Source organism: Suncus etruscus, chromosome 9 (assembly GCF_024139225.1).
Source record: "Suncus etruscus isolate mSunEtr1 chromosome 9, mSunEtr1.pri.cur, whole genome shotgun sequence".
Lineage (NCBI taxonomy): Eukaryota > Metazoa > Chordata > Mammalia > Eulipotyphla > Soricidae > Suncus > Suncus etruscus.
In genome coordinates this window covers 11,283,164-11,304,401 of record NC_064856.1, presented here as the reverse complement: position 1 = coordinate 11,304,401, position 21,238 = coordinate 11,283,164, and the positions used below count along the sequence as shown (strand labels likewise).

The 21,238-nt window shown below is 43.3% G+C and overlaps 1 protein-coding gene and 1 non-coding gene across 3 annotated transcripts in view; both read left to right on the top strand.

Moving 5' to 3' along the window:
• The first annotated feature begins 6,322 nt into the window (after nucleotides 1-6,322).
• On the top strand, nucleotides 6,323-6,430 carry LOC126019864 (U6 spliceosomal RNA). Its single transcript, XR_007499481.1, has one exon. It is a non-coding gene; the product is annotated as a U6 spliceosomal RNA (small nuclear RNA).
• A 6,866-nt stretch (nucleotides 6,431-13,296) lies between these two features.
• TPX2 (TPX2 microtubule nucleation factor) overlaps nucleotides 13,297-21,238 on the top strand; it is a 61,780-nt gene continuing 53,838 nt past the window's right edge. For both annotated transcript variants that reach the window (XM_049779178.1, XM_049779177.1), the window contains exon 1: nucleotides 13,297-13,443. The gene's annotated coding sequence lies outside the window, so the exon portion shown is untranslated. The remainder of the gene's footprint in view (nucleotides 13,444-21,238) is intronic.

Genomic DNA, 21,238 nt, shown 5'->3' with positions numbered 1-21,238 from the left:
TGCTTTGTGTACACTAAGAAAAGTTATAATGTACTACAATCTGGGGGCTTGTGCACAAAGTAATTGTACATGGGTTCTGTTTTATTTTTCTTAATGCTCTTTGACTGTAAGTTCAAAATTTAGGCGTCAGCAAGGGGATTTCTTCTGAGAACTCTGTTTATGGGTGATTGTCCTTCCACTGTAACTTTACCTTGTCCTCTTTCTTTGCATCATTGTTCTCATAATTACAGAATCTTCAGGATGAGGGATAACTGTTATTTCATGTGGTGCCACAATCATATACTGGTCCAGTGAATTGATGGAAGGCAAGAGTGAACTTTCTGTATCCCATGAAGATAGGATATTTTTGGCTCTACTACTCTCACTGACTGACTTACCCTAGAGCTTGCAAGGAGCGTCTTCATCTGTATCAGGGATGGTGAACACGCGGCTCTCGAGCTGCATGCGGCTCCCGGCCAAAATGAATGTGGCTCTTTGCCTCTTATCATTATTTTGGATACTGTGGCTCTTTGCCAAGTTTGGATTTTGTTCTGCTGCTTCTGAGGAGAGATCTCCCAGCGCATAGTCCCGCCCCCAGGCTGCGTCATCTGGTCTCCCATCCCTCGGAAACAACTGCACGGGCCAGCGGGGTGGGGGTGGGGGACCTGGGTGTCACATGTTGGGTTGCGTCTTACTGTTAGTTCTTAGTGTGGAGGACACAGCACACCCTCACCATCACTGCAGGATTTTTACCCTCACTCAAAATGGCAAAATGCAATGTGTGTTTAATATTATTGTTAAAATTAAAAAAATAAATACAAATAAAAAATTAAGAAAAAAAGAAATTGCCCTGACTTGGGGGACCACATTGGACACACCGTGGTCCATCCTAGGCTAGTGCGAGCAAGGCAGATGCTTACCACTGTGCCACTGCTCCAGCTCAGATGCCAGTTCTTCTGTGAATTTAAAATATGAAGTTGGGCCCGGAGAGATAGCACAGCGGCGTTTGCCTTGCAAGCAGCCGATCCAGGACCAAAGGTGGTTGGTTCGAATCCCGGTGTCCCATATGGTCCCCTGTGCCTGCCAGGAGCTATTTCTGAGCAGACAGCCAGGAGTAACCCCTGAGCGCTGCCGGGTGTGACCCAAAAACCAAAAAAAAAAAAAAAAAAAAAAATGAAGCTAATATATGAATTTTAAAATTAAATTGATAAGTTATATGACAACACTTATTGGAATTAGAATAGTTTAGAATGTTTTTTTTTTCTTATTTTCGTTTTTTTTTTTTGGGGGGGGCCACACCTGCTTATACTCATGCTTACTTCAGGCATGTACTTGGGGATCATTCTTAGTGATGCTTGGGGGATCATATGTAATGCCAGGGATCTAACCCAAGATTAGCACATGCGAGATAGGAGTCTTACCTACTGTTCTATCCTTCCACAACTCAAGAAGTTTTCAATTTTCCTCAAAGTTATTAGGTTTATTTTGTAAAATTATGTAGATGTAGTTTTGTTTTTGTTTTATTTATTTTATTTTTAAAAATATCTTTATTTGGGGGTCCGGAGAGATAGCACAGCAGCATTTGCCTTGCAAGCAGCCGACCCAGAACCTAAGGTGGTTGGTTCGAATCTTGCATCCCATGGTCCACCATGCCTGCCAGGATATATATATATATATATATATATATATATATATATATATATATATATATATATCTTTATTTGGAGCCGGAGAGATAGAATGGAGGTAGGGTGTTGCCTTGCATGCAGAAGGACAGTGATTCAAATCCCAGCATCCCATATGGTCTCTCAGTCTCTGGTGCCTGCCAGGGGTGATTTCTGAGAGTAGAGCCATGAGTAACCCCTAAGCACTGTCAGGTGCTACGAAAAAAGAAAGAAAAAAAAGAAAGAAAGAAATCAGGGACTGGTGAGGTGGCGCTAGAGGTAAGGTGTCTGCCTTGTAAGCGCTAACCAAGGAAGGACTGCAGTTTGATCCCCTGGCGTCCCATAGGGTCCCCCCAAGCCAGGAGCAATTTCTGAGCGCTTAGCCAAAAGTAACCCCTGAGCATCAAACGGGTGTGGCCTGAAAAACCAAAGGAAGGAAGGAGGGAAGGAAGGAAGGAAGGAAGGAAGGAAGGAAGGAAGGAAGGAAGGAAGGAAGGAAGGAAGGAAGGAAGGAAGGAAGGAAGGAAGGAAGGAAAGAAGAAAGAAGGAAAGAAAGAAAGAGAGAGAGAAAGAAAGAAAGAAAGAAAGAAAGAAAGAAAGAAAGAAAGAAAGAAAGAAAGAAAGAAAGAAAGAAAGAAAGAAAGAAAGAAAGAAAGAAAGAAAGAAAGAAAGAAAGAAGAAAGAAAGAGAGAAAGAAAGAAAGAAAGAAAGAAAGGAAGGAAGGAAGGAAGGAAGGAAAGAAAGAAAGAAAGAAAGAAAGAAAGAAAGAAAGAAAGAAAGAAAGAAAGAAGAAAGAAAGAGGGAGAGAAAGAAAGAAAGGAAGGAAGGAAGGAAAGAAAGAAAGAAAGAAAGAAAGAAAGAAAGGGAAAGAAAGAAAGAAAGAAAGGGAAAGAAAGAAAGGGAAAGAAAGAAAGAAGAAAGAAAGAAAGAAAGAAAGAAAGAAAGAAAGAAAGAAAGAAAGAAAGAAAGAAAGAAAGAAAGAAAGAAAGAAAGAGAGGAAAGGGGCCGGGCGGTGGCGCTCGAGGTAAGGTGCCTGCCTTACCTGCGCTAGCCTAGGAGATGGACCGCGGTTCGATCCCCCGGCATCCCATATGGTCCCCCAAGCCAGGAGCGACTTCTGAGCGCATAGCCAGGAGTAACCCCTGAGCGTCACCGGGGTGTGGCCCAAAAACCAAAAAAAAAAAAAGAAAAAAAAGAAAGAAAGAAAGAGAGGAAAGAAAGAGAAAGAAAGAAGAAAGATAGAAAGAACAAAGAAAGAAAGAGAGAAAGAAAGAAAGAGAAAGAAACAGTAAAAGATAGAAAGAAAGAAAGAAAGAAAGAAAGAATGAAAGAAAGAAAGAAAGGGAAAGAAAGAAGAAATAAAGAAGAAAGAAAGAAAGAAAGAGAGAGAAAGAAAGAAAGAAAGAAAGAAAGAAGAAAGAAAGAAAGAAAGAAAGAAAGAAAGAAAGAAAGAAAGAAAGAAAAAAGAAACAAATAAAGTAAGAAGAAAGAAAGAAAGAAAAAAGAAAGAGAAAGAAAGAAAGAAGAAAGAAAGAAAGAAGAGAAAGAAAGAGAAGAAACAAAGATAGAAAGAAAGAAAGAAAGAAAGAAAGAAAGAAAGAAAGAAAGAAAGAAAGAAAGAAAGAAAGAGAAAGAAAGAAAGAAAGAAAGAAAGAAAGAAAGAAAGAAAGAAAGAGAAAGAGAGAGAGAAAGAAAGAGAGAAAGAAAGGGAAAGAAGAAAGAAGAAAGAAAGAAAGAAAGAAAGAAAGAGAAAGAAAGAAAGAAAGAAAGAGAAAGAGAGAGAGAAAGAAAGAAAAGAAAGAAAGAAAGAGAGAAAGAAAAGAAAGAAAGAAAGAAAGAAAGAGAAAGAGAGAGAAAGAAAGAAAGAAAGAAAGAAAGAAAGAAAGAAAGAAAGAAAGAAAGAAAGAAAGAAAGAAAGAAAGAAAGAAAGAAAGAAGAAAGAAAGAAAGAAAGAAAGAAAGAAGAAAGAAAAAGAAAGAAGGAAGAAAGAAAGAGAGAAAGAAAGAAAGAAGGAAGGAAAGAAAGAAAGAGAAAGAAAGAAAGAAAGAAAGAAAGAAAGAAAGAAAGAAAGAAAGAAAGAAAGAAAGAAAGAAAGAAAGAGAGAGAAAGAAAGAAAGAAAGAAAGAAAGAAGAAAGAAAGAAAGAAAGAAAGAAAGAAAGAAAGAAAGAAAGAAAGAAAGAAAGAAAGAAAGAAAGAAAGAAGAAAGAAAAAGAAAGAAAGAAGAAAGAAAGAAAAAGAAAGAAAGAAGGAAGAAAGAAAGAAAGAGAAAGAAAGAAAGAAAGAAAGAAAGAAAGAGAAAGAAAGAAAGAAAGAAAGAAAGAAAGAAAGAAAGAGAAGAGAAGAGAGAAAGAAAGAAAGAAAGAAAGAAAGAAAGAAAGAAGAAATAAAGAAGAAAGAAAGAAAGAAAGAAAGAAAGAAAGAAAGAAAGAAAGAAAGAAAGAAAGAAAGAAAGAAAGAAAGAGAAAGAAAGAAAGAAAGAAGAAAGAAAGAGAAAGAGAGAGAAAGAAAGAAAAGAAAGAAAGAAAGAGAGAAAGAAAAGAAAGAAAGAAAGAAAGAGAAAGAGAGAGAAAGAAAGAAAGAAAGAAAGAAAGAAAGAAAGAAAGAAAGAAAGAAAGAAAGAAAGAAAGAAAGAAAGAAAGAAAGAAAGAAAGAAAGAAAGAAGAAAGAAAAAGAAAGAAAGAAGGAAGAAAGAAAGAAAGAAAGAAAGAAAGAAGAAAGAAAAAGAAAGAAGAAGAAAGAAAGAAGAGAAAGAAAGAAAGAAGAGAAAGAAAGAAAGAAAGAGAAAGAAAGAAAGAAAGAAAGAAAGAAAGAAAGAAAGAAAGAAAGAAAGAAAGAAAGAAAGAAAGAAAGAAAGAAAGAAAGAAAGAAAGAAAGAAAGAAAAGAAAGAAAGAAAGAAGAAAGAAAGAAAAGAAAGGGAAGGAAGAAGAAAGAAAGAAAGAAAGAAAGAAAGAAAGAAAGAAAGAAGAAAGAAAGAAGAAAGAAAGAAAGAAGAAAGAAAGAAAAGAAAGAAGAAAGGAAAGAAGAAGAAAAAGAAAGAAAGAGAAAGAGAGAGAGAAAGAAAGAAAGAGAGAGAGAGAAAGGAAGGAAGGAAGGAAGGAAGGAAGGAAGGAAGGAAGGAAGGAAGGAAGGAAGGAAGGAAGGAAGGAAGGAAGGAAGGAAGGAAGGAAGGAAGGAAGGAAGGAAGGAAGGGCTCAGAGGACCATATGGGATGCCGGGATTTGAACCACTGTCCTGCATGCAAGGCAAATGCCTTAACTCCGTGCTCTCTCTCTAGCCTCCAGGAATGATTTTTTTTTTTTTTCTTCTTTTTGTTTTTTGGGTCACACCCGGCAGTGCTCAGGAGCCACTCCTGGCTCCATGCTCAGAAATCGTTCCTGACAGGCATGGGAACCATATGGGATGCCAGATTCGAACCACCGTCTTTCTTTACCTCAATGTTATCCCCCCCACCCCAATCAGGAGTGATTTCTGAGCGTATAGCCCGGAATAACCCCTGAGCGTTGCCGAGTGTGATCTAAAAATTAAACTCCCCCGCAAAATCTTTATTTAAGCACCTTGATTACAAACGTGATTGTAGTTGGCTTTCAATCATATAAAGAACGCCTCCTTTTGTAGTTTTGATTTTTATGAATACCAATCTCTAAATTCTGGTGTTGCTATTTTTTTCTTTTTTCTTTAAAAAGTTTTTATTTTTGACTTTTGGGTTATATTCTGCAGTGCTTGGGGATTGCTTCCCTCAGTGCTCAAACCAAATGGGCTGCATCCAGAGTGCTCAAGGCTTGTGCATGGCTTTGTCTTAGGATCACTGATGCTGCTGCTCAGGGAGCATATGCTGTGTCATGGATTGAGCAGAGGTAGGGTGACAGTAAGACAAGAGCCTTGGGGCCGGAGAGATAGCATGGAGGTAAGGCGTTTGCCTTTCATGCAGGAGGTCATTGGTTCGAATCCCGTCGTCCCATATGGTCCCCTGTGCCTGCCAGGAGCAATTTCTGAGCCTGGAGCCAGAAATAACCCCTGAGCACTGCCGGGTGTGACCCAAAAACCACAAAAAAAAAAAAAAAAAAAAAAAAAAGACAAGAGCCTTATCCCTGTACTATCTCTCTGTCTAGGACTAGACAATCTTAGTTCATAACCCATCGTCTCCACTTATTATGTTAGAAAAGATTATTATGTTAGGAAAGATACTTAACTTTTATGAGATTTTGTTTTTTCTTTCACAGGGAGGATGAAAAGCCAGGATGTAGTTGAATTAAAAATTAAATTAAGGGGGGCTGGGCGGTGGCGCTGGAGGTAAGGTGCCTGCCTTGCCTGCGCTAGCCTAGGACGGACCGCGGTTTGATCCCCCGGCGTCCCATATGGTCCCCCAAGAAGCCAGGAGCAACTTCTGAGCGCATAGCCAGGAGTAACCCCTGAGCGTCACAGGGTGTGGCCCAAAAACCAAAAAAAAAAAAAAAAAAAAAAAATTAAATTAAGGGGCCGGGTAGGTGGCGCTGGAGGTAAGGTGTCTGCCTTGCAAGCGCTAGCCAAGGAAGGACCGCGGTTCGATCCCCCGGCGTCCCATATGGTCCCCCCAAGCCAGGGGCGATTTCTGAGCACATAGCCAGGAGTAACCCCTGAGCGTCAAACGGGTGTGGCCCAAAAACCAAAAAAAAAAAAAAAAAAATTAAATTAAATAGCGTGCTCGCTTCGGCAGCACATATACTAAAATTGGAATGATACACAAAAGATTAGCATGGCCCCTGCGCAAGGATGACACGCAAAAATTAAGTTAAAATTTAATTTTAATTTAAAATGATAGTACTATCAGAATGATAGTACAGTGCATTTGCCTTGCAATGGTCAACCCGAGTTCAATCCCTGGCATCCCATATGGTCCCCTGAGATAGTCAGGAATGATTCTGAGTGCAGGGCTAGGAGTAATGCATGAGAACTGCTAAGTGTGGCCCCAAACAAAACAAGATAAAAATTAAATTTAGGGGCCGGAGAGATAGCATGGAGGTAAGGCGTTTGCCTCTCATGCAGGAGGTCATCGGTTCGAATCCCGGCGTCCCATATATGGTCCTCCCGTGCCTGCCAGGAGCAATTTCTGAGCCTGGAGCCAGGAATAACCCCTGAGCACTGCCGGGTGTGACCCAAAAACCACAAAAAAAAAAAAAAAAAAAAAATTAAATTTAAGGGCCCAGAAAGATAGCACAGAGGTGTTTGCCTTGCAAGCAGCCGATCCAGGACCTAAGGTTGTTGGTTCGAATCCCAGTGTCCCATATGGTCCCCCTTACCTGCCAGGAGCTATTTCTGAGCAGACAGCCAAGAGTAACCCCTGAGCACCGCCAGGTGTGGCCCAAAAACCAAAAAAAAATTTTTTTAATTTAAATTAACACAATGGACTATTGAGGGCCAGAGAGATAGCACAGCTGTAGGGCATCTGCCTTGTATGCTGCAGACCCTGGACAGACCCAGGTTCGATTCCCAGCATCCCATATGGTCCCCTGAGCCTGTCAGGAGCGATATTTTTGTTTTGTTTTGGGCCACACCTGGTGACACTCAGGGGATACTCCTGGTTATGGGCTCAGAAATCGCTCCTGGCTTGGGGTACTATATGGGACACCAGGGGATCAAACTGCGGTCCATCCTAGGTTAGCCGCATTCAAGGCAAATGCCCTACTGCTTGTGTCACTGTTCCGGCTCTCCAGGAGTGATTTCTGAGTTACCCCTGAGCGCTGCTGGGTGTGGACTATAAACCAAAACCAACAAAACCAAAAACACAATGGAATATTATGCAGCTAAAAGAAAAGGTGAAATCTTGCAGTTTCCTGCAACTTGGATGGAATTGGAGGGTATCATTTTAAGTGAAGTAAGTCAAAGTGAGAGGTCAAATATTTGATGATCTTGCTCATTTGGTATCTAGTGAAACAAAGCAAGGGAACAGATAGTATCAAATTGTTGTCTTAATATAAATTAATGAGTCCAAGAGTTGGTAGGGGGGGTGGTGAAGCCTTTCTGGGCTCAACCCAGCTCCCACAGCCCCAATGGTCTGGCAGGTCTGAAGGTTGTAGGGTGAGGGCAGAGAGATTCACAAAGCAGTCAGATGAACAGTCCCTAATGCCATGCACACCTCCTTACATGCCCTCCACACTAAGTCTTTTCCTAACAGCTACTTCTCTACTCCTTCAGGCTCTTTCGGCCTCTGTCTCCCTTTCAGCTGCTTTTTCCAGGCTTCCTAACTGGCTTCCAGGCTGACTGGTGACGTTACTGCTGCTACTTCTTTGATGATACTGAGTTGCTGATGCTGTATCTCTGATGGCTCTCTCTCACTTCTCTCTCTAACCCTCCTTCTTATCCCCTCTCTTCCCCCAAGCAGACTCCTCTACCCTGCCATTCTAGGTGTGGGCAGTTCTGATCCTTTAGGTGGGATAAATAAGAAGTTTGGGGAGGGGATACCCACATTCTTCACCTTTTTTGTATTATTACAGAAGCATTATTGATAAGTCTATAACAGGGATACAACAGAGATATGTGTATAAATTATCATGTAAAATACATAATATAACATAGCAATTGGGAAACATTCACCAGGATAGCTGAGAACTTTCAAAACTCTAACATGCATTTCCCCAGAATTTTGCAAATATTAAAATTAGATACAAAATTTTCTGTTTGCAGTAAGGCATAAAACAAAACAATAAGATACATAGAGACAAAACACGATTTAAGTAGTAAGACAATGACCGATGCAAACAGTCAAAAGATTAGCATAGAAAAAAGTTAATTTATTTATTTTTTTTGAGATAACCCAGGTGCAGGAAGTTCTAAAAACAGCTTCTTTGTTAGTCTTCAGCTGGTCTTGGATCCTTCATCTTCTCCATCATCACCTTCTGTGTTAGGCTGCTAGGGTCTCTTAGATAATCTGCTGCAGGGGTTCGAGGTCCTTGCAAAAGGTGCCTCTCGTAGAGGAAAAATGGCAGACGGTGGCATTTGGGATGCTGTCCAGAGTCTTCAACTCTTTTCCCTTCAATGCCTGCATCTGTCTCACCCGAGGGGACTCTGCCACCATAGGTGATGGGCCAGCTGAGTGAGGCTGGGGGATGAATTGACAGACCCTATGTCAATTGGGAGCATATCAGCTGCCTTTCACTGGCATTCCACCAGATCTGGATACATTAGCAGCTTTTGGTCCCCTCTCACCTTTCACAACATCAAACTTCACAGTCTCCCCATCGCCAACGCTACATAGAAATTTCCAGGGATTATTTCTCCTAATAGCAGCTGTCCAGTGTCATTTCTATTGACACTCCGGACATTGAACCATTTAATAGTGCCCAGGACTTGGGTTGCCAGCACCAGCTTGTCTACCTGACTCAGTACTTGTGGTATGGGGATGTCTTTGGTTGAGCCGTTTTCAGACTCTGAGTCTGCAGAGACGGTAGCTGGTTTATCATTCTTGGAAGATGGCGGTCTCTCTGGTTTAGTGCCAGTAGTAAGCGATAAATCATTCAGGTGAGATAAATGAGGGGATACCCACATCAAATGACGACAAACATTTGGCATTGGATTACTAAACTTTGACTACCCAATGGACTGAAGAGGAGGGTTAGAAGTAACATAAGCATAGTAGTGGAGCATCTTGGGTACTTTAGTGGTGGGTGGCTACTGTAATAACTATGTACTTCAAAATAAAAAATACATCCAGAGGCATTCCCAGATCTGGCTTACCTGGATGTCATAAAACAACCCTGGTTCCTCTGTGGACCATCCTGTCTGAGGTTTTGCATGCTTGAGGATCCAAAACAACTAAGAGGAGCCGGAACAATAGAATAGCACAATGGGTAAGGCATTTGCCTTGCATGCTTCCAAACCTGGGTTGCCTTTGTTTGAGCTCCTGCATCTCATATGGTTCCCCAAGCCTGCCAGGAGATCTTTCTCTTTTCTTTCTTTCTTTCTTTCTTTCTTTCTTTCTTTCTTTCTTTCTTTCTTTCTTTCTTTCTTTCTTTCTTTCTTTCTTTCTTTCTTTCTTTCTTTCTTTCTTTCTTTCTTTCTTTCTTTCTTTCTTTCTTTCTTTCTTTCTTTCTTTCTTTCTTTCTTTCTTTCTCTCTCTCTCTCTCTTTCTTTCTCTCTCTCTCTCTTTCTTTCTTTCTTTCTTTCTTTTTTTTTTTTTTGTGTTTTTTGGGTCACACCCGGCAGTGCTCAGGGGTTACTCCTGGCTCCAGGCTCAGAAATCGCTCCTGGCAGGCACGGGGGACCATATGGGACGCCGGGATTCGAACCGATGACCTCCTGCATGAAAGGCAAACGCCTTACCTCCATGCTATCTCTCCAGCCCCACTTTCTTTCTTTCTTTCTTTCTTTCTTTCTTTCTTTCTTTCTTTCTTTCTTTCTTTCTTTCTTTCTTTCTTTCTTTCTTTCTTTCTTTCTTTCTTTCTTTCTTTCTTTCTTTCTTTCTTTCTTTCTTTCTCTCTCTTTCTTTTCTTTCTTCTCTTTCTTTCTTCCTTTCTTTCTTTCTTTCTTTCTTTCTTTCTTTCTTTCTTTCTTTCTTTCTTTCTTTCTTTCTTTCTTTCTTTCTTTCTTTCTTTCTTTCTTTCTTTCTTTCTTTCTCTCTCTTTCTTTTCTCTCTTCTCTTTCTTTCTTCCTTTCTTTCTTTCTTTCTTTCTTTCTTTCTTTCTTTCTTTCTTTCTTTCTTTCTTTCTTTCGTTCTTTCTCTCTTTCTCTCTCTCTCTCTCTCTCTCTCTCTCTCTCTTTTTGGTTTTGGGTCACACCCAGTAGTGCTCCTGGCTCGGCACTCAGAAGTTATTCATGGCAGGCATGGGAGACCATATGGGATGCCAGGATTTGAACCAGGGCCCATCCTGTATTGGCCACGTGCAAGGCAAACGCCTGACCACTGTGCTATCACTCCAGCCCCTCCAGGAGAGATTTCTGAGTGCAGGGCCAGGAGTAACTTCTGAGCACCACCAGATGTGGTCCAAAAACTTTAAACAAACAAACCCAAAAGCCCAAAAAAAAAAAAAACAAAACTGTAGGCCAGAGCAATAGCACACACTTGATTTACACATGGCTAACAGTGCACACTTGCTTTGCACATGGTCAACCCAGGTTTGATCCTCAGTATTTCATACAGTCCCCAAACCCAACAGGAGTGATTCCTGAGCACAGAGCCAGGAATAACCCTTAAGCAGGGCCAGGTGTTGCCCCCAAAGAAAACAAAACAAAACAAAAAGTCTTAAAAAAACAAACACACTTTGCCATTCATACCATTCACACCTAAAGACTGCATTTTATCTATTTTGAAAATGAAATTTTCTTGCTACACAGAACTGCCATATGGTAGTTAGTTTTATATTTAGAAATGTATTGGTAGTAGGATGCTTTCATAATTTTCAGAGATTATACATTTTTCATGAATGCTTTTATATTGCTGCTTGCAGACATGCATTTTCAAACTTGAAATATAGGGGTTGAATAGAGGAAAAAACCACCATAAGTACAAGTTTTATTTTTAAGTAACCATGTAACTTAAAACTTACTTTTTTTTCTGTGTGTTTTTTTTTTTTTTTTTTGGTCACACCGCAGTGCTCAGAGGTTACTCCTGGCTTTGTGCTCAGAAATTACTCCCAGGGCCACAGAGATAGCACAGCTATAGGGCGTTTGCCTTGCAGGCAGCTGACCCAGGACTGTTGGTGGTTTCAATCCCAGCATTCTAGCATTCTATATGGTCCCCTGTACCTGCCAGGAGCAATTTCTGAGCTCAGAGCCAGGAATAACCCCTGAGCGCCACCGGGTGTGACCCAAAAAAACCAAAACCAAAAAAAAAAAGAACAAGAAAAGAAAAAGAAAAAAAAATTACTCCGGGCAGGCCTCAGGGGGATCATATATGGAATGCTGAGGATGGAACCGGGTAGGCCTTGTGCAAAGCAAATGCCCTACACACAATGCTATTGATCCAGCCCCAATTATAGAAATTTTTTTTGTTTGTTTCGGGACTACAGCCATTGGTGCTCTGGATTTATTCCTGGTAGTTTTCTTTTTTTTTTTTTTTTTTTTTTTTTTTGGTTTTTGGGTCACACTCTGCAGTGCTCAGGGGTTACTCCTGGCTCTATGCTCAGAAATCACTCCTGGCAGACTCAGGGGACCATATGGGATGCTGGGATTCGAACCACCGTCCTTCCGCATGAAAAGCAAACGCACTACCTCCATGCTATCTCTCCAGCCCCATTCCTGGTAGTTTTCAATGGCCATTAGTATGCTGGGGACAAGCCCTATCTTTTGGACTATCACTCACTCTGGTCCTATCGATTTTATTTTGTTTTATGTTGTTGATGTTTGTTTTTTGGCCCCCACACCACATTGCTCATGCTTTATTCCTGATTCTGGGATAACGCCTAGCAGGCATGGGGGACCTAGTGATGTTTAAAAACTCAATTAGTGGGGCTGGAGAGATAGCATGGAGGTAGGGCATTTGCCTTGCATGCAGAAGGGTGGTGGTTGGAATCCCGGCATCCCATAGGGTCCCCCACGCCCGCCGGGAGCAATTTCTGAGTGTAGAGTCAGGAGTAACCCTGAGCACCGCTGGGTGTGACCCCAAAACCAAAAGCCAAGAACAAAAAAAAAAAAATAACCTCAATGAGTATTTAAGACAGAACTTTATGCCTTTGATTCAAGCATCTCATAAACATGATTTTATTCATTCTTAAAATTACTGTTGGGCCGGGGGCAGGTAGGGTATTTGCCTGTAACCAACCTGGGTTTGACACCAAGCATCCTACTGGTTCCCTAAAATCTTCCAGGAATAATTCCTGAGGGCAGAGTCAGAAGTAACCCCTGAGCATCATTGAAGAAAACATAATAAAACCAAACCAAAACACCCCAATTAGTGTCTAGTAAGATAGAACAGCGAGTAGTGCATTGGCCTTACATGAAGCCAACCCGGGTTTGATCCCTGTCATTTCTTTTTTTTTTTTTTTTTTTTTGGGGGGGGGGTCACACCCGGTGGCACTCAGGGGTACCTCATGACTCTGCACTCAGAAATCGCTCCTGGCAGGTTCGGGGGACCATATGGGATTCCGGAATTACTCCTGGTGGATTTTAGGGGACCAGTAGGATGCTTGGTGTCAAACCCAGGTTGGTTGCAGGCAAATACCTACCTGCATCCAGCCCAATAGTAATTTTAAGAATGAATAAAATCATGTTTATGAAATGCTTGGATTAAAGACATAAAGTTCTGTCTTAACTACTAATTGAGTTTTTTTTGTTTTTGTGTTTTGGTCTTTGGATCACACCCAAGTAGGGCTCAGGGGTTACTCCTGACTCTACACTCAGAAATCACTCCTGGCAGGCTCAGGGGACCCTATGGGATGTCATATGGGGCTCGAACCACCGTCCTTCTGCATGCAAGGGAAACGCCTTGACTCCATGCTATCTATCCGGCCCGGAATTGGACAATAATTTCCTTGGTCCTCACGTTCCAACGCGCTCGCTCAAGTCCCGCGGGAAGGACTACATTTCCCAGCAACCTCTAGGCGCACAATCCCGCCTTTTTCATCCCGACTTCCGGCAGCGTCGCGTTCCGTCATCCAATCGGAAGGCGGGACGCTCCAACGCTCTGCGCTTTGATTGGCTCGCTCGATAGAAGCCCAGGTTCAAAATTTCAACCGTAGCGACGTCGTCGGGAGCGCGTCGGCCGGCGAGCTGCGGAGCCAGCGCGGGCGCGGAGCTAGTTGAGCCGCCTTCTCCCCTTCTCTTCCGAGTTTGGAGGTGCCTTTTCCTGACTTGGGGGGCTGTCGTTTTCGTCGTCGCCTTCGGCCTCGGCTTCTGCGGCGGTGCGTGGGGGTGAACAGGGGGGACCCCAGGCTGGCGGGGCCTGACGGGGCCTACTGGGGGGTCGTGCTTCGGGCCCCTCTTACCATGCATGCATGCATGACAGCTTCTGCCCCGCAGATTTTGGGGATCGAATGGGCCTGGGGGCGCCCCGCTTAGCGGTGGTTGGTGTCTGGGCCTTTGAACCCCGCCTAGGCGGGGCCTGAGCCTGGGATTTCCCGCCCCCACTTTATTTTATTGGGGCTCCCACTTTCTCTTCGCAAGGGAGATTCGAGCCCAGAGTCTAGGTAACAAACAACAGGTTGGGGAGCCTTGGCTGCCCCCCCCCCCAGATGTTGGTCCCCATCGCCGCCTTGAACATCCCAAGACCCAACGTGAGATCAAAGGAAGTCCCAAGAGGCTTTTCTGGGTTGGTTGTGAGCAAGTGGCTTAAATGCTTTGTTTTAGGGTTCCTTGATTAGAGAGAGAGAGACTTGCAGGATGGACCCGGGTTCGATCTCCGGCATCCCATAAGGTCCCATCATCCCAGAGGGTGCCTGGAGCGATTTCTCAGCACCACGGGGTGTGGCCCTCAAAGCAAAAATGAATCCACAAACAAAAAGAGATTAAAAACAGGCCTTTGACATTCTCCTTAGAGGTGTGTTTAGGATTAAAAGGTATTCACTTCCCCTTGCCTATTCCGCCCTCTTTCCTTTCGTGATGGGTACCCTGTCCTAGAATAGTCATAGGTTGGGGTTGTGTGTCAAGAAAGGGGTGGGGGGAGACAACAATTCTACAATATTCCTTGGATCTTGGATCTCACGCTGGGTCTTGGGATGTTCAAGGCGGCTGGTGGGGACCAACAGCTGGGGGACCAACATCTGACCTAGGCTCCCCAACCTGTTGTTACCTAGACTTTGGGCTTGGATCTATCTGCCCTTCCAGCTTCTTGACAGCATCTGGCCTACTGCCTTTGAGTTTGGACTCCTCTATCAGATGTCAAATTGAACTGGTCCCTGCTGTTTGTAATAAAGGACAGTCTTAGGGCTGTGGCCTCTCTTGTCTGGCTATCCCTACCGACAGTTTGGAGCACCCTGTGTGGTTTTGGAATATTGTTGGCTGTAGAGTTCAGGGTAAAATCACTCCTGTAGATCAAAATGCTAGCGAGTTAATGTCCAACTGATGTACCTATGGGGGCTGAGTTGTGCATGATCAAACCTTGGTGCTGTTAGTATACTGATCTGTGAGCTCCAGGGGCTCTTTCTGGTTTGTTTGAGGGCAAAGATTGATTCAGGTTGATAGGTGACAATGGGAAGGGGCCTGAGAGATAACATGGAGGTAAGGCGTTTGTCTTGCATGCAGAAGGACGGTGGTTCGAATTTCAGCATCCCATATGGTCCCCCGAGCCTGCCAGAGGCAATTTCTGAGTGTGGAGCCAGGAGTAGACCCCAAAACCAAAAAAAAAAAAAAAAAAAAAAAAAGAGCTGTTAACTTGGATAGATGAACTCTGAGATTACTGAAATTAACTGAAACAGCACACATGGAAAACTGGATGTATTCAACGAGGTGACAAATTTGTTTAGACTTCAAAGTCATTTGAGTAAAATAGTTATTTTGACCAGTCTCAGGCTTAAATCTGTTCAAGAACTCTTTTTTTTTTTTTTTTTGGTTTTTGGTTTTTGGGCCATACCCGGCAGTGCTCAGGGGTTACTCCTGGCTGTCTGCTCAGAAATAGCTCCTGGCAGGCACGGGGGACCATATGGGACACCGGGATTCGAACCAACCACCTTAGGTCCTGGATCAGCTGCTTGCAAGGCAAACACCGTTGTGCTATCTCTCCGGGCCCTCAAGAACTCTTGTAAAAAGTTATATGACGATTTGTGTTTTAGGCCTCTACCTTTTTAAAAATATCTGCCACTATACCATAGCCACCACCATGGAAACTTACATTTAAACATTTATTTATTCATCTTGGTTGATGTGATTACCTGTTGCTATAATGCTTGGTTGAAGTGCTCACAAATTTTAGTTGTTTTCTTTTTTTGCGGGGGGTGGGGGGGAATCACACCCACCAGGATCAGGGGCTACTCCTGGCTCTACGCTCAGAAATCACTCCTGGCAGGCTCGGGGGACCATATGGGATGCTGGGATTTGAACCACCGTCCCTCTGCATGCAAGGCAAACAAATGCCCTACCTCCATGCTATCTCTCCGGCCCCATATTTTAGTATTACACTCATTGGGGAGCCAGAGAGAGCGCACAGCCATAGGACATTTGCCTGGCACCTGGCTGACTGGGACTGACCTGGGTTCGATCCCATATGGTCTCTCAGCCTGCTAGGAGCGATTTCTTTTTTGTTTGTTTGCTTGTTTTTTTTTTTTTTTTGGGGGACTCATCCAGCCATGCTCAGGGGTTCCTCCTGGCTCTATGCTCAGAAATTGCTCCTGGGTTTACTCGAATCACTGTTCAACCTTGATCAGCTGCATCCAAGGCAAATGCTCTATTGTGCTATCTCTCTGGCCCAAGGAGCCATTTCTAAGTGCAGAGCCAGGTGTTACTCCTAAGTGCCACTGGGTGTGACCCCCCCAAAAAAGCATCACACTCATTAGGGTTCACATAAGGTTGTGGTGCAATGCCCACATGCTCTGTTGTAGCACTTGCTGAGGGCTATGCTTTAATTTCAGTGCTTAAGCATTTGCTTACATCAGAGGGTAGTTTAGTTGTGCTTGTGTATATTTGGGTAGCTATGATGTTTATGTGATATGCTTGCTAGGGGTTTGTCCTTTCTGGCTGTAGTGTTAGCTTATTTCTCTGTAGTATAGGGGGACTCAGGTCTTAGTTGTGATCACATACATTTGGCTGAAACCCAGGTGGAAGTCACATGGGTAGTGCAGGGATCACAGACAACAATTATGCTTGGTGCATGTGGTAGCATTGGGGGTTAAACTGCCGACCTGAGCCTTGCAAGACTGATTGTCCAAGGTACTTAAATGATCCCCAGGGCCACATCATGACAGTGGGGAGGGGACCTGGTTGGGCACATCTGGTTGTGCTCAGCTCAGGATTATGTTATTTGTTTCTTTTTGCTTTTTGGATTTTTGGGTCACACCCGGCAGCGCTCAGGGGTTACTCCTGGCTCTACGCTCAGAAATCGCTCCTGGCAGGCTCAGGGGACCATATGGGATGCTGAGATTAGAACCAACGTCCTTATGCATGCAAGGCAAACGCCTTACCTCCATGCTATCTCTCTGGCCCCTTTGTTGTTGAATTTTGTTTTGTTTACACCTGGCTCTTTGCTCAAAATTACTCCTGGCATGCTTGGGGGAACCATCTGTGTGATCCTGGGGATAGAACCTGAATGGCCACGTGCAAGGCAAAAGCCTTATTGCTCTGGCCCATAGCCTGGATTTTTTTTTTTTTTTTTGGCTTTTTGGGCCACACCCAGCGATGCTCAGGGATTACTCCTGGCTGTCTGCTCAGAAATAGCTCCTGGCAGGCATGGGGGACCATATGGGACACCGGGATTCGAACCAACCACCTTTGGTCCTGGATCGGCTGTTGCAAGGCAAACACCGCTGTGCTATCTCTCCGGGCCCTTTTTTTTTTTTTTTTTTTGCATAGCCTGGATTTTGTTGTTGTTGTTTGTTTAGGGGATACACTTGGAAGTGCTTAAGTCTCACTCCTGGCTCTGTTCTCTCAGGGAATACTTCTGGCAGGGCTCTGTGGACTGTAAGAGGTGCCAGGAGTCAAACTGGGGTCAGCAGCATGCAAGGCAAGCACCCTATCTGCTGTGATTCCCTTTTCTACTTTAAAAATTAAAGATAGTGGGCCCGGAGAGATAGCACAGCGGTGTTTGCCTTGTAAGCAGCCAATTCAGGACCAAAGGTGGTTGGTTCGAATCCCGGTGTCCCATATGGTCCCCCGTGCCTGCCAGGAGCTACTTCTAAGCAGACAGCCTTGAGTAACCCCTGAGCACCGCCGGGTGTGGACCAAAAACCACACACACACACACACACACACACACACACACACACACACACACACACAATTAAAGATAGTGACTATTCTCTCTCCTCAGATTTTTTTAGTGTGCCCGTTATTTGTCCTGATGTTTTTTTGTTTTGTTTTGTTTTGGTTTTGGTTTTTGGGCAACACCCGGCGGTGCTCAGGGGTTACTTTTGGCTCTCTGCTCAGAAATAGCTCCTGGCAGGCACGGGGGACCATATGGGATGCCAGGATTCGAATCAACCACCTTAGGTCCTGGCTTGGCTGCTTGCAAGGCAAACGCTGCTGTGCTATCTCTCCGGCCCCTTGTCCTGATGTTTGAATGGTATTATTTCCTTTTGATGTCAGTGTTTCTAGATTGTAGGTTTGGGAACTGTTTTAAAGTGGAGTATATACTATCAAAACTAAAAGACAACAAAGGTACATTGGAAATTTTACAATTATCATTTTTGTGGATGAAACAGCAATCTATTAAGAACTTTGGTGTTTCGTGGGGGACTATGATAATTGGAATATGTTTATCAGCACATTTAGGCTATGAGAATAAGTATTGTTGGTCCCTTCATTTTGTTTACTAAAGGAAATTGAATTTGTTCCTCTTTTTTCTGTTTCCAGGTTTTTTTTGTTTTGTTTTGTCGTTTGGTTTTTGGTTTTTGAATCACACTCTGTGGTGCTCAGGGTTACTCCTGGCTCAGAAATCACTCCTGGCAGTTTGGGGGACCATATGGGATGCCAGGATTTGAACCACCGTCCTTCTGCATGCAAGGCAAATGCTCTACCTCCATGCTATCTCTCTGGCCCCTGTTTTCCAGGTTCTTGATAGGAAGTATTGCTAAACTTCAAAATTTCAGAAGAGAGGGCCAGAGTAATAGCACAGCGGTAGGGCATTTGTGTTGCATGAGGTAGAACTGGGATGGACTCAGGTTCAATCTTCAGCATCCCACATGGTCCTCCTAGTCTGCCTGGAGCAATTTCTGAGTACAGAGCCAGGAATAACCCCTGAGCGCTGCTGGGTGTGGTTCAAAAACCAAAAAAAGAAGCAACAAACCCCAAAACAAAATTTCAGAGGAGTAGAATAATACATTGCATTAGATTCTAGCCTGTTGGCAGTGAGCTAATGCATTAAACTATAGGTAAGCCTATATCCACAGTTGATTCACATTAAAAGGAAATATAACGAAGTAAGGCACTTGCCTTGCATGTGATTGTGATCCTGATACAATACCCCCAGCACTGCATATGATTTCTCAGAGATCACTCCTGTGCATAAAGTCAGGACTAACCTCCTGACTACCTCCAAGTGTGGCTTCAGTCCTCCCTAGCCTCACAGGAAGAGTGGGACCTAGGGAGATAGCTTAAAAGGATGAAGTTCATGCTTTGCATATATGGGAACTCTAGGTTTGATCCATGATACTACATTGTCCCCTGAATAATACTAGGGAGAGCCCCTGAGTACTGCCAAGTATAGTATATGAATTTTGGAAGAAATTTAGGAAGCAAAATAATAGCCATATTCTGCTTATCAGTTAACCTAATAAAGAACCTTCATTATTTTCCCCCTTAATTAAATTTATGGCCCAGGAATAGCATAGAGGAAGAGTATGCTTTTTTCATTGTGTACCCCCGATTTTATCTCCAGCACCAAGTATAAAATACAAAGTATTATAAATTTTTGGGGGGTGTTTATGGGCCACATCTGGTGACACTCAGGGATTACTCCTGGCTATGTGCTCACAAGTCACTCCTGGCAGGAGATAATGGAATGCATACTGGGAACAGGGGCGGAGGGAGGACAGCACTGGTGGTGGGAATGCCCCTCACTCATTGTCACTATGTACCATAAATGATGCAGTGAAAGATTTGTAATGCACTTTGGTCACAATAAAAATTAAAAAAAAAAAAAAAGAAGTCACTCCTGGCTTGGGGGACCATATGGGACGCTGGAGGATTGAACTGTGGTCCGTCCTAGGTTAGCGCATGCAAAGCAGACACCCTACCGCTTGTGCCACTGCTCCTGCCCCAATAGATGATGTTTTAAATCATGACATTACTTGATTTTTTTTTTTTTTTGGACTACACCCAGTGGTGTGGGTTTTTCTCCTGACTGTGCACTCAGGGAGCACTCCTAGTAGGGCAAAAGCATGAGATATGAGATAGCTCATATTGGATGCCAAATGGGATGCCAGGGATTGAAGCTGTATTGGCTGTATGCAGGCAAGCACCTTACCAATTGTATTCTCTGTGGCCCTGGTCATTATAAACTTTTCTACAATATAATTTAAATGACTGTGATGGTCTGTTACATAGTTTTAACAAAATATTTTACCTAGTGAAAAATATTGGTCCAGGACTTGGGAATGTGACTGGTAAAGTGCATGATGGCATGTGTGAGTCCTGGGTTCCACTCTGTTACTACCCTCAAGAAATAATTTGTTCAAAGAAAGCATAATTCCAAATAAAATTCCAGGTTGCCTTAGGAAAATTATGCTTTTTTACTTATTTACAAATAGTATGTTTTTGGGGGCTGGAGAGATAGCATGGAGGTAAGGTGTTTGCCTTGCATGCAGAAGGTCAGTGGTTCAAATCCCGGCATCCCATATGGTCCCCGAGCCTGCCAGGGGTGATTTCTTTTTTTTTTTTTTTTTTTTGGTTTTTGGGCCACACCCGGTAAAGCTCAGGGGTTACTCCTGGCTATGCGCTCAGAAGTTGCTCCTGGCTTGGGGGACCATATGGGACACCGGGGGATCGAACCGCGGCCCGTCCAAGGCTAGCGCAAGCAAGGCAGGCGCACCTTACCTTTAGCGCCACTGCCCGGCCCCTGCCAGGGGTGATTTCTGAGCGTAGAGCCAGGAGTAACTCCTGAGCGCTGCTCGGTATGACCCAAAAACAAACAAATAGTATGTACTCATATGAGCACAAATATAGAACTTCAAAATATTTAATATATTCATTATGCAGAAATCAAAATAATACTGAATTGTTTATTTAAACTATTTGTTTTTGGACCTGGTGATACTCAGGGGTTGCTCCTGGCTCTGCATTTAGCAGTCATTCATGGTGGAACTTGGGAAAACCTTATGGGATGCCTGGAATTGAACCTTCTGAGTCTGCTGTATACAAGGGAAATGCTCACTGTCTGCTCACTGTCTGGTCCCTAAATTTTTTTTTTTTTTTTAGGCACTGGAATTTTGCAATACTGTTTATTTTCTTTCTTTGTGGGGGGCCACACCCAGTGGTACTCAGGGGTTACTCCTGACTCTGCATTCAGAAATCACTCTTGGCAAGTTTGGAGGACCATAATGGGATACCAGGGATTGAACTCAGGTTGGCCATGTACAAGGCAAATGCTCTACTGCTATGCTATCGCTCCATCCCATTGTTTTTGTTTTTCTTTGGGCCACACTCAGCAATGCTCTGGGCTTATTCCTGGTCCTGTGCTTAAGGATCACTCCTGGTGGGGTTTGGAGGGGCCATATGGTCGTGATTCTTGAGGATGCTGTTTGGATTGGCTGAGTGAAAGACAAGTGCCCTATCTATTGCACTGTCCTCCAGGCCCTATAATAACTGTTGATCATACTTTTCATGAATACAACATCCCAACACCACACCTACCACCTAAGAATTCATTTCCTCTATCAGTGTCCCAAGAACCCTTGTCAAACCCACTTAGCACCCTGTAAACTGTAGTTCTATAGGCAATACCTTTGGCTCTTATGCTTTATTCCTTACAATGTTTCTTTTTCATTTATTTTGTGTTTATTTTGTTTTTGGGCCAAACCCAGAGGCTCTCATGGATTATGC